We start from the raw sequence: 12,674 nt of genomic DNA, 5'->3' as shown, positions 1-12,674 counted from the left end.
GTTTGAAACAGAAAAAGCGCTCAGAAGACAGCCAAGTAATACCTTTAAAAGAAATTAAGATGAGAGAAGCAAGTTAATACAGAAGGAAACCCTATTGCAGTTTACGCTAGAGTTCAAAATTTCATTGCCAACTGGCACAAACAATTGCATGAGGCAAGCTGGGCAAGGAGAGTCATCAGTTAACAAGGTAGTCATGACTCTACCCCCTACACTACTAGGTCCAAGTAAACTTTGTTTTTCTAACTTAAAGGCTACTTCTTAAACTTAAGATTAAGTACATCTTAATCAAACTACATGTAATCAACTTTGTAGACTTTTTCTGATTCAAGGGAAACAGGTGTGCATACAAATGAAGCTTGGATCCTAATGTAGCAAAGGATTATGAGCAAGAATATGAATTATATAAAAGTACCCTATTGCATAGCTGAAGCCAAAGCTCCAGGTACCTAGGTGGTGACTGCAACTATGAGTGGGTTCAGAAATCAGCAAAGTGGTTTGGTACTACCTGAGAGGGTTTCATGAAAGAACAAGGACCTGAGCATGGTTACCTTACATCCAAATCCAAAGCCAGCCTTTACAAGTTCATACACATCCAGCTGAGGTCATTTAAACATTTCATGTAAAATATACATTATATCAGGAAGAAAACATTGATGGAGTACAGAGGACTACACTACTAATGGTGGTACTGAAACATTTTTTTAAAAACAGCAGCAGTTAACACATTTGATACTGAAATCTTTTTTTCATTCCTACTCCGGAAAAATTTAAAAAGTGTATACAATACAGTCTGAGTAATTTTTCATTCAAATTCCAGAAGAGCAAACCTAATTCTATGGTTCTCTGAACCAGCAGAACATTCTCACCAATTCCATCATCTCATGTAAATGGCCCAAGATTATGGCCAGGTCTCTGGGCAAATTCCTGCTCAAATTCTTGTCAAGCCATTAGAGTAGTGACTCATATCAAGAGCAGATATGACTTCTGAATTGAGGTACTTTATGTAAAGACATAGCCCTATTCATGCATCATACTATGTAGGCAAACTATTTTTCTTCAAACTTTCCAGAAAAAAGAACTAGAACATTTCATATCTTGGCAAGCTCTTCCAGCATATCATAAGCAAACACCACAGCTACCACAAAAGCTTAAATCCAATTCGGGCTAATACATAATGTTTAATTCAGATCTGACCATCGAGTTATTCATTTCTGAACATTTTACTCTTCATAGTCAAAAGGCCACCATAATCTGTAATATATAATAAAATACTCAATGAACTTCAACTCAACCAGCTATGAAGATTGCTACTAGAACCTACCACAGCAGTCACATCAGGTAATTGCTATACAGAGTTGCCAACTCTGGGTTAAGAAATTTCTGGAGCTTTGGGGGCACAGCCTAGAGAGAGTAGAGTTTGGGGAATGGAAGGAGCTCAGCAGGCATATGATACCATAGAATCTACCCTCAGAAGCAGCCATTTTCTCCAGAGGAACTGATCTCTATCTGTCAGCAATAATTCTGGGAGAACTCCAGCCCCCACATGAAGGTTGGCAACCCTATTGATCTGTCAGCTGTACTGACTGCTACTTTGTTTTGTGTACCAAAACAAGAGAAGAGCCTGGATTAGGGGGTTCTGCCAAGCAGCAATTAAGGACAGAACATTTTCTGCCATGGTACCTCGTCTCTAAAACACCCTCCCCCTTGAGGCTCACCTGGAACCTAATTTACTTTCATTGATAAGACAAGCCAAAATACATCTTTTTACCCAAGCTTGTTGTAATCAGGGGTTTTATCTTACCAACTTTTAAATGCTCTGTTTCTGTCTTATGGATAGTTTTTATTCAGTTTACGTCCAGTGGCTTGTTTTTATATTATGTTGTTTTAATTGTAAGCTGCCTCAAGCAGGACTCTCAAGAGGTGGGGCAGAAATGTCTTTAAAACTAATAATTTTCATGTATTTATGAAGCCTTTTACAGTGGTACAGCTTCTTAATACAGCACAGTATGGAACACAGCATAGATTAAAGTAAAAATGTTTTTACTGTGGATCTGTGCAGTGATAAAACTTACTAAATCCTGAGAATTTCTGATTTTTATTTCAAGATAATAAATCTATAAACTCAGCTTGATATCCTATATCTAATGCTGAACCCATAATAGCTGAGATAAGGAGTATTTTTCTGCAGACCTGGGGCACCCCTCCATGTTTGCAGAAAAATGTGAAAACCTCTGAAAATGGGAACACTGCCTGCATTCGTGCAGACAATGTAAGTCTATTACGAGCAAGGAAGAGAGGAACCAGAGAAACAGAGCCTCAGGAGAACCTGCCACTGACACCAGTCCCGCTGCCTCTGCCTCTCCTCTGCAGGCAGGGGAGCAAGTGAGGAGTGGGAGCTGCCACTTCCCCAACATCTGCCACCAGCACCAGCCCTGTCATGGCTACCTCTTCACAGTGGACACAGGGAGGGGAGCAGAACCCACTCTGCCCCTTGCTGCCAAGGTGGAAGCACTGTAGATGGGCAGGGGAGGAGTGGGAACCACTGCGTAAGCTAAGAGAATGGGAGGAAGAGCAATAGCAGCAGCAATGCAGGTGGGCAGGCTGGCTAGTGGCTGGCCCTGTGGGCAAGTGGAAATGGGATTTCCCACCACCATAAATCTCAGTTTCCAGCTTGAAGCTGCAGAAATAAGTTCAAAGTTATATTAATTCTGGCTCTCAAAGATTAGAAGACTCTTGAGTGGAACAGCCTGGCCGTTGTTACAACAGGCTACTGAGCATAACTACACACATTAATTCTTCTCAGTTAATATACAGCTGATTTGTTTTGAGTTTCTGTGATTAGGAAAGTGGGTACATGTACTTTTGCAGCGCTTATAGTATTTTAATGGGTTCAAGAGACATCCTCACTACCTAGTTTTCACCAAATAACTTTGTAACATAGCAGTCTTGCCAAGGAAGCTAGGGAAGATTTGGGTGCAGACTGGGCTGTTGCACATTTTTTTAAAGAATGTATGGATATCACAGTGGGTCCATGAATCCAAGCAAATAAGTGAGAAAGCAGGCACCTAGCTTTTATAAGTATAACAAAGGACCAATATGAAATTGTTTTCACTTCAAAGATAGCTGGACTTACTTTTTTTTCTCTTTTACAGAAAAAGCTTTTGCCTTAATTACTATTGTCAGTTTCTGCTTAACAGAAACATTTCTCCTTTCATTTATGTGCAATCCAACATATTTAACGCAATTTTATTTAATAGCAACAAATTTTAAAATGCTGCTTTTCAGCATTTTAATTGAATTTCAATTTACATTCAAATGCAACTTGGAAAAAACCCTTCTAAGCTAATTATCTAGAAAACAAGCAACATATTTCAGACAATGAAAAAATAAGAGTTAAAATATCTGAATTTTAATTTGAGTCCCTGTGATAAAGCTTAAGCCCTTTCTGTTTCACTAAAATAGAGATTTGAAAATACATTATTTTCCACAAAAATGGAAATATCAAAATAAATCTATTATTTCCATCTTACCTAAGCAGCTACAACTATACTACAGCAAGAGAGCTCTCTTCTCTTTATACACTAAGACCTGATTCTCCACTGCATTAAGAACTAGTCCTTATATTCCCCCATATACTTTTTGTTCCATTGAGCTACACTTAGAGTACTACCCAGTATGCATACCACAAATAATACAAGGGCCAAAACAGAAGTGACAGATAACATGGATTTCCATCACTCTGTAAAGGGCCCGTACAGTCACAATTTGGATTGAGGCTGTATAGAAAAGCAATTTAATCTTTCAGCCCCTACTTGTTTTCACCATTAGTATTTAAAGGAAAACAAGTAGTTTTCAAAAGCACACCTTTAAATCTATTAGCAGCTTGTAGAACCCAGTTTCAATTAGAAAAATTGAGCAGGACTTGAAGGGCTATATACTCTTTTCTTTCTTTCACGCATGCAGATCACAGTAGCACATGTCTATAATTTACCATTTGCAGTCTTACGGAGATCCATGGTCTCATTCATGACTATTTTGGCCTCTAGAATCCTTCCCACTCTAAAACAGGAGCCAGAATGAGTAACAAAAAAAGCAGTCCATGAAAAAGGAAGAAGATATACTCTGATACCATTCACTGCAAAATCTTAATTCTAAATAAAAATAAGTACAGATATCAGAAAGTCAGTACTAGGGGGCGTGGCGTCGCGGCGGAGAGGAATGGACGCATGTTAAGAGCGCTCTGACCCTCCCGACCCTAAAACCTCGCTAAGACACACTACGAGGGGAAATAAATCAAGGAAAATAATGCTCACGAACTCTATCAAGAAAAAGAAGAACAATCCGAAGGCGGTGAAAAACTTACAAGCATTCTTTGTGGCCTCAGGAGAGCCGACAGGGAAGGAACGCGGCAGAACGGAGGGAAAAAAAATGGCGGAAATCGCGGCAAAAGGTGCCACTGAGGTAACCTTACCAGAAAATTATTTGGATCCCCAACTAGTGCAACTAAGGCAAGATATTATAGACCAAATGGCCAAACTCATTAGCCCGATCACAGCACAACTCACAGATATAAAACGTGATCTACAATCAGTTAATTATACAGCGGAAAAAGCTATGGAAGTGAGTGTGAAAGCTCAACAGGAAGTCACCGACATGCAAAGTATAATTACAGAACAACAGGACAGACTAATGAAACTCGAACTGAATGCCAGACAAAATCAGATTAAAATAAGGGGGATGGATGAACAGCACACATATAACATAGATCTCACAAGCTTCATTGCCAACTGGCTAGCTAAACAATTACAGCTTGAGGAAGGAGTCTACCCCTATATCACAAAAGCCTACCGAGTGGGGCCCTATCACCAAATTAAAAATAAAGAGCGTCCGAGAGATATAATCATCGAAATACCAGATCAAAGGACAAGAAGGAAGATAATGGAAGAAGCCAGAATAAGGGGATCATTTAAATATGAAAGCAAACTGATATATATTTTCGCTGATCTTCCAAAGGAAGTGCTTGCCAAAAGACGTGAACTTAAACCAATCTCTGAGACTCTGCAAAGAGCGAACAGAAGATATAAATGGCTGGATCAATGCAAACTTATGGTCTTTCACCAAGGCAAAAGGTATATAGCAACGAATGTTGACACGGGACTAGAGCTACTGAATGCAGTTGGACTGGAAACTCCAATGGAGACGACCAAGCAAAACCAGAAGAGAAAATCCTCTGATCTACTATCTCCTCAGAAAGGGAGCAAGATCCCCATCAGAGACACTTAATTTTTTTTTTATCGCTGTCTCTCAACGTGCTGGTAAATGTTCGTTAGTATAACAGATTGATTGCAGGAAAAGTAGTGTATTTGTAAATAAAGGTAGAAATTTAGAGGTTTGTGGGGGAGGGAGGGGGGCTCTTAACTTAGCTCATATAACTTTATTTAGCTCTCATAAGTGGACGAGGAGGGAGGTTGAATTCCACAACCGGTGAGTGAAGTTAACTCACCAGTTTGAGAGAGTTAAAATTGAATAAATCTTAAAGGGAAAACAAAATAGAACATTGATTTTATAATCCACTAAGTGGTTTTACTCAATTCATTATAGTACAAAGTGGTCTTAGGAAGGGTGGGAGGGAGGAAAAGGGAAAGGGGGAGGATTTTGGGATAGTTAATAAACGGCATATAGTAGACAAATAGATTTATATAGTTAGTAATTCCAACAATAAGACTAAGGAAAAATAATAATAATAATAAAAAAAAAAAACTAAAAAAAAAAATTAGTACAAGGGAAAAAATAAAGAAAAATTATATAAGCATATAGATATATACATATGTATTTAAAAAAAAGTATTTAAAGTTCACATTTTATAGGTTGTTGTTAAAACTTACTAGCATAGAAGGGGAAAGAAGAGAGTAAAAGAAAAGGGAGGGGGGTTGGGGTGGCTGTAGGGAGGGGGAGGGGGAAAGGATAAATTCAAAGCAGATTGTAGATCGCAACAAAGAAAGAAAGCTAAAAGAAGGGGGGGGAGAAGATAATAGTAGGAAAGACCATAAAAGGGGGAAAGAATAATAGTACAAGGTGTATATACGGCAAGGAACCGAATCAGGATTAGGAGCGGGAGGGGTATAATTGGTACACCTGGACTGTACTCTAAAGATCTGAAAGGTTCATAGTACAAGAAGAAAGGAAAGATGGTAATGTATGATAGCTATAAATTAATTTGAAGAGTGTGGTTAGACATAGTATTTTTGAAATAACATATTAGGGAAAACATAGTGATATCAGTAACACCTTGTTAATAACTATAATACAATACTTTATTAAGAAGTTACAAGTTGTGATACAACATTAAACTATTGATTGATCTTTTAAGGTCATTATTATTAACCTTTATACTGTCTAAAAAGAAAGTAAAACAGACATAGATATTGTACTTTTTATTTGAGAAGGATTAATCAAAAAAACCGGTATTATAAAGAAAGACTGCATATAATTGGGAAAACTCAAATTACAATAGGGATTATAAAACTACAATGCCAAATCGGAATCTTTAGAGTGGTACACTAGTAATAGTAAAACAATAATAATAATAATAATAATAATAATAATAATAATAATAATAGAAATAAATAAATAAATAAAAATAAAGAGTAAGACACAGGTAATTATTACAACCCAATTCAGAAATGTGTTCTAAAATCAAAGCTGTAACTTTTAATGTCAGAGGTTTGGGGAACCCAATAAAAAGAAGGAGAGTAATCTCGAACTTAACCCATACTAGGGCACAAATTATTTTTCTACAGGAGACCCACTTGCGGCATAACAATATTGATTCACTTAAAGCTAGGTGGCTACAAGCACAATATCACGCGACTGGCAACTCCAAATCAAGGGGTGTAGCCATTCTAATTACAAAACACATACAATTCCAACATACCAAAACTCTTAAGGACAAAAAAGGCAGATACGTCTTTGTTAAAGGGAAAATAGGGGAACATAAAATCACGCTAGCCTCGTTGTATGCTCCAAATATAAATCAATTAGACTTTATAGAGGAAACATTACAAAAATTAACTACATTCCAGGAAGGAGACTTGATAATCGGAAGTGACTTAAACTACATAATAAACCACCAACTAGACAAATCGAACTTCAACAAACTACACACAAAAAACATTCATAAAACAACAAAACTAGCAACTATTTTAAAGAAATATCATCTAATAGACACATGGAGGCACTACCACGAAGGAGAAAAGGATTTCACATATTTTTCGCAAAGACATAACACATATACAAGAATCGACTACATATTAAGCTCCAATACCACGATAGACAAAGTAGAGGAAACTGGAATAGGAAGTAATACGATCTCAGACCATGCATGGGTAACAATGACATTAAACCTGGACGACAAAACTCAGTACAGTAAACAATGGTGCCTACCAAAACACTTATTATTCAACCAATATGCAACCAAAGAAATTGGGAAAATAATAGAAACAGCTATCGCAGAAAACTTATCTGAAGAAATTGGCATGCATATACTTTGGGACACAATCAAGACAGTGTCTAGAGGTCACATAATAGCCCTTACAGCTAAAATAAATAGAGAAAAACTGAAACAAAAGCAAGAGTTAATAAGCAATATTAAGACTTTAGAAATCAACCATAAACTAACAGGTAGCAAAAAAACATATAAAGAACTTTTAACACAAAGGAAAATCCTAGAAACCTTGGAAAGTCACGCGATATATAAACAGTTGCTAGCGGTCAAGCAGTCACACTGGTCCAATTCACCAAAAACTCTTCGCTTATTAGCATATAAAGTAAAACAAAGAAGATCACAAAATCATATCAACAGAATCTATAACAGTAAAAATGTACTACAGAATAAATCACAATCAATTCTTAAGGTCTTCAAAGACTACTACACGCAATTATACTCTACAAAAAACCCTGACCAAGCTAAAATAACTCACTTTCTAAATTCACTAAAAAGTCTAAAGAAATTAGAGGACATACACCGAAAACTTCTAGACAAACCCATCACCATTCAGGAAACAACAAATGCAATAAAAAATGCTAAAAATAACAAAGCTACAGGGCCAGATGGCTATCCGGCAGAATTTTATAAAAAATACACAAATCTACTGGCAACGCACCTAACTAATCTGGCCAACTCAATTCTAGACAAGGGTAAAATGCCACCTACTTGGGAAAGAGCTGACATCATTGTAATCCATAAGCAGGGAAAGGACCCTCTGAAAGCTGCATCCTATCGTCCCATATCATTGCTCAACCACGATTATAAAATCTTCACTTCCATCATAGTGAATCGTCTAAACACATTTATATCCAACTACATACACACAGACCAGTCAGGATTTATACCAAAAAGAGACATTACAGATAATATTTATAAATCCTTAAACCTTATAGATCACTGTAATCACAAAAGCAGGGAGGCTATTTTGTTATCATTAGACGTCAAAAAAGCTTTCGACTCGGTAGAACTATCATACCTCTTAAAAACACTGTCACACATGGAATTTGGAGAAAAATTTCTAACTATAATTAGTGCGATTTATCATCAACCAATAGCAAACATCAAGATAAACACTATGTACTCAGAAAACATATACATTAAAAGAGGCACGAGACAAGGTTGCCCCTTATCTCCCCTATTATTTGCACTTGCTCTAGAACCCTTCGCAACTGCCCTGAGAGAAAATAATCATATAAAGGGAATAAAGGTTGGCTCCACAGAATACAAAATCAGTTTGTTCGCGGACGACATGTTACTCTACTTGACTGAACCACTAAATTCGTTGTCCCACCTTTCATCTCTTCTTATAAATTTTGGAGCAATATCAGGATTAATAATCAACCAAACAAAATCCTACTACCTTACTATTAATATCCATCACAAAATGACCCAACAAATAAATGAATTGTATAGTTTTCAGTGGTCCCCGTCACACTTAACATATTTGGGTGTTAATATCTCTCCTAAATTGAACGAATTGGTAAAACTAAATCACCTCAAATTAACAAACCAAATTAAATCAGACATTGCTAATTGGAATAAATTAAAACTCACGTGGTATGATAGATTTCATTTGATAAAAGCTTTTATATTACCAAAATTTCTCTATGTGTTCAGAGCGATCCCTCTCACTATAAACAGATCATTAATAGCACAATGGCAAATACTGCTTAATAAATTCCTCTGGCAAAACAAGCACCCGAGAATTGCCTTTAAAACTATGAGGAGGAAAGCAATAAATGGAGGTTTCAATTACCCGGAATTTATTTTTATATCAATCAGCAGCAAGACTAGCCAATCTCCTACAAATGTCATCTAATTCCACTCTGCCGGATTGGATTAAGATCTCACAATCCTCTTTACAACACTGGGACCTCATGGACATAATTTGGAATAAAACGAATAATAGACCACAAGGTATCAAAAATAGTTTTATGCTATCGTCTATATTGAAGACGTGGGACCAATTTAAAATCAAAATTATTCCAAAACTGTCTAGATTTTCGACATTTATAAATCAAGAATGGTTCTCGCCGGGGTGGGATCAGTCACTCATTCTGAGTCTGCGACAGGCAAAAGTTACCAGACTAGTTGATATCGCCACACAGTCGGGGCTAATAGAGAAGATAGAAATAGAGGAAAAACTAGGACAAAAATTACAATGGTTTAGCTACTTACAACTTTCACACATGACAGAGAAAATAAAACTAAGAAACATCATGAAAGAACCTCTGACAGAATTTGAACAAATACTAAACTTGTCTTCATATCAAAAAAAAGGGATGATAGCTAAATTGTATAAAATACTGTTAAACACAATGGAGAATAAACAGCTCAGCTGCCAAAACAGCTGGAGCAAGGACTGTTCCATTGAAAAGTCCCCAGAGGTTTGGAAGGAGATATGGTCATCTGGCATATTTAATTCAAAAGTCATTGTAACTAAACTCCAAACTTTTAAAGTGATACATAGATGGTACCTAACTCCCAAAAAGCTAGCACTAATATCAACTAGATCGTCCCCTAAATGTTGGAAAAACTGCGGTGAGGAGGGAACCTTTGCTCACTGCTGGTGGGAATGTAAAATAGTTAGGCAATTTTGGGAGGAGGTGTTAATGAAAATTAAAGATATCACCACTTATGAAATTCCTTTTGAGCCGAAACTGATTTTTTTAGACCTATGGGGAAACCTGTACATTCCCAAGATTAGAAAGGAACTCGTTGCTTCACTCTTGATTGCAGCCAAAAGTGCTATCGCGACAGTTTGGAAAGCAAAGAGACCACCAACAATTGAGACTTGGTTTTCCAAAATTTGGAACCATTTTATTTTAGAAAAAATAAGTAACGATATACAAAATGCAGAACATTTCACAGAAAACACCGGTTTTATTGACAAATGGCTTCCTTTTTTGGAATATATAGAAAAACACAATCTGCAACCCAACTCAAAAATATTCCAAGTTGTGACAAACAATGGTTACCTTTCCTTCTATTAAACTAACAGCATAACTGAGTTGTCATAAGGATGCATCAATGATATTCTTCAAAATATAAGATTTATACTGTATTGTAGATTGGATTTTTGACTTGACTTGAAAAATGCTTTTGTTTGTAAATGATATGTTGCAACAAATGTTTAATAAAAAATTTATTAAAAAAAAAAAAAAGAAAGTCAGTACTAAAGCAAGAATACTAATACAGCTAGAGACCTTTAAGTTACATGTTAGGTTGCTACTCTATAGAGTAGAAAAATTTAAATCAAAGTTAATAAGTTATCAAGAAAAACAGTTAATTTAACTCAGAAAAATCACTGGTTTAAATGAAGTATCCAGCATATTAATAAAGGAACTAGAATTCGTTATAATTGGTCAGTATAAAAATAAAGCCTATCCATCAGCCACTAAGTAGAGAGCATCTGTTTCCTTTTATCTCTGATCAGAAGCCTGCATGCCTTTCCTCTGCACTAGAGATGGGCACGAACAGAAAAAAACCCCAAACATGATGTTCATTGTTCAATGCCATCCACGAACAGAAACTCATGAACACTTACGAGCATGACCTGTTCACGAACATGTTCGTGGTTGGATGTTCGTGGGGGCCACCAGGCTCTCCTCCAGCCATCATCCAAGTTTGGTCAAGATCCCTACTGCACCACTCCCAGAATCCTGACCTGAGCAGGCACCTGGAAAGGTACCAATAATAAATAATAGCTTGTCCCAGAGCCTGGAAGCAGCCCTGGAACCTGAAGGGGTAGATCCCTATCCAACTACACACAAAGGAAATTCACGCTCCAATGCACTCTCTCTATCAAAATGCCAACAGCAGCTGTCTTTCCCTCTCCACTATCTGCAAAGCCAGAGCTGAGAGCCCCCCTCCCCCCCTGGTCTTTGCTCCCTTGTAACAAATTTGGAGCTCCACACTTGAAAGGAAGACCTGCCTATCAAGCTAGATTGGGGTTTCCGAGGCAACAGCAAGAGTTCAGACAGAGTTCAGATAATCCCTGCCTAAGTTGCCAAGGGAATTGATTGCAGATGCCAGACTGTCTGGCTTGACCAACAACGAACAAGGCTTGCAACGATCACCTGTTTGTTTAAGAATGGGGCCTCACGAACAGCTTGTTCGCGAACAGCAGATTGGGCTACTTGTGGCTTTTTTTTTGTTCATATTGCTGTTCGCGCCCATCTCTACTCTGCACCCGTAATCTTCAGTTCATGAATCAAGACTCTCCAGAGGATTGCAGAACCCCTACAGAGCTACCATTTTTCCTGCTTTCTGGAAGAAAGTGCTGCTGTTATGCATACATGTAGCGAAAAAGAGTGTTATGCCGATTTGAACAAGTATACCGAACTTTCCAAAAGCAGTGAGTAATTAGTGGACAGAAAGTGTCTCTCTGAATTGGAAGTATCTGTACACGCTGCTTGGTTGACCAAGTCCAAATGTTGATAATATGAACAATATAGTACACGGCCTTCACCATGTTTATAATGTTTGATATCAAAAAGTCACCTTTTGCTACTGGTTATTCAAAAATACCAGGCTTTAATATATAGTGAATTTGACAGGCCCATGGATCATTTTTAAAATGTGACTATAGTCCTGAACATTCAAGACATTTTAAATCATCTTTTAAAAATATGTTTAGTATAAATTTTTAAAATCACATTTAAATTAAAATCAAGATAATTTTTAAAATCCTTTTGTATCACCCTGCAACTATGAATGAAGATATGGGAGGAATATTATCAACATCATTTTTATCATTAGTTTGCCTTTCCCATTGAGATCCAAGTCAGATTATACAGTGCAAGTGAAAGTATAATATAATCAAACAGCTAGGACATTCACTGAGCAAAGTAAAATAATGAACAACACTTAGGACAATCAGAGAAAGAGATACAATAGGGTATGCAGAAGAAGATTTGAAAAAACAAGCATAAAGCTGAGCACAGAGATGAAATCTTTCTGAAAAAAGCATAACTAAATATATGGCATGTGTTGCAACAAGAAAACTCCCTAGGCACGTCTATATCAGCAGACAGTGCCCCACAGAGTAGGCAATAGTCCGTCCCTTCCAATCCATCTCTCTAAGCTACTTCCTATGAAACAGTCCTATAATCTGGATAGAAAGCCC

At 37.1% G+C, this 12,674-nt stretch overlaps 1 protein-coding gene across 3 annotated transcripts in view; it reads right to left on the bottom strand.

Annotated features, from left to right (window-relative positions):
- Window positions 1–12,674, bottom strand: part of PHF21A (PHD finger protein 21A) — a 315,804-nt gene that overhangs the window by 246,076 nt on the left and 57,054 nt on the right. The window lies entirely within an intron of this gene.

The sequence above is a fragment of the Eublepharis macularius genome, chromosome 2, assembly GCF_028583425.1.
Source record: "Eublepharis macularius isolate TG4126 chromosome 2, MPM_Emac_v1.0, whole genome shotgun sequence".
NCBI lineage: Eukaryota > Metazoa > Chordata > Lepidosauria > Squamata > Eublepharidae > Eublepharis > Eublepharis macularius.
This window is presented reverse-complemented; position numbering and strand designations above follow the sequence as displayed.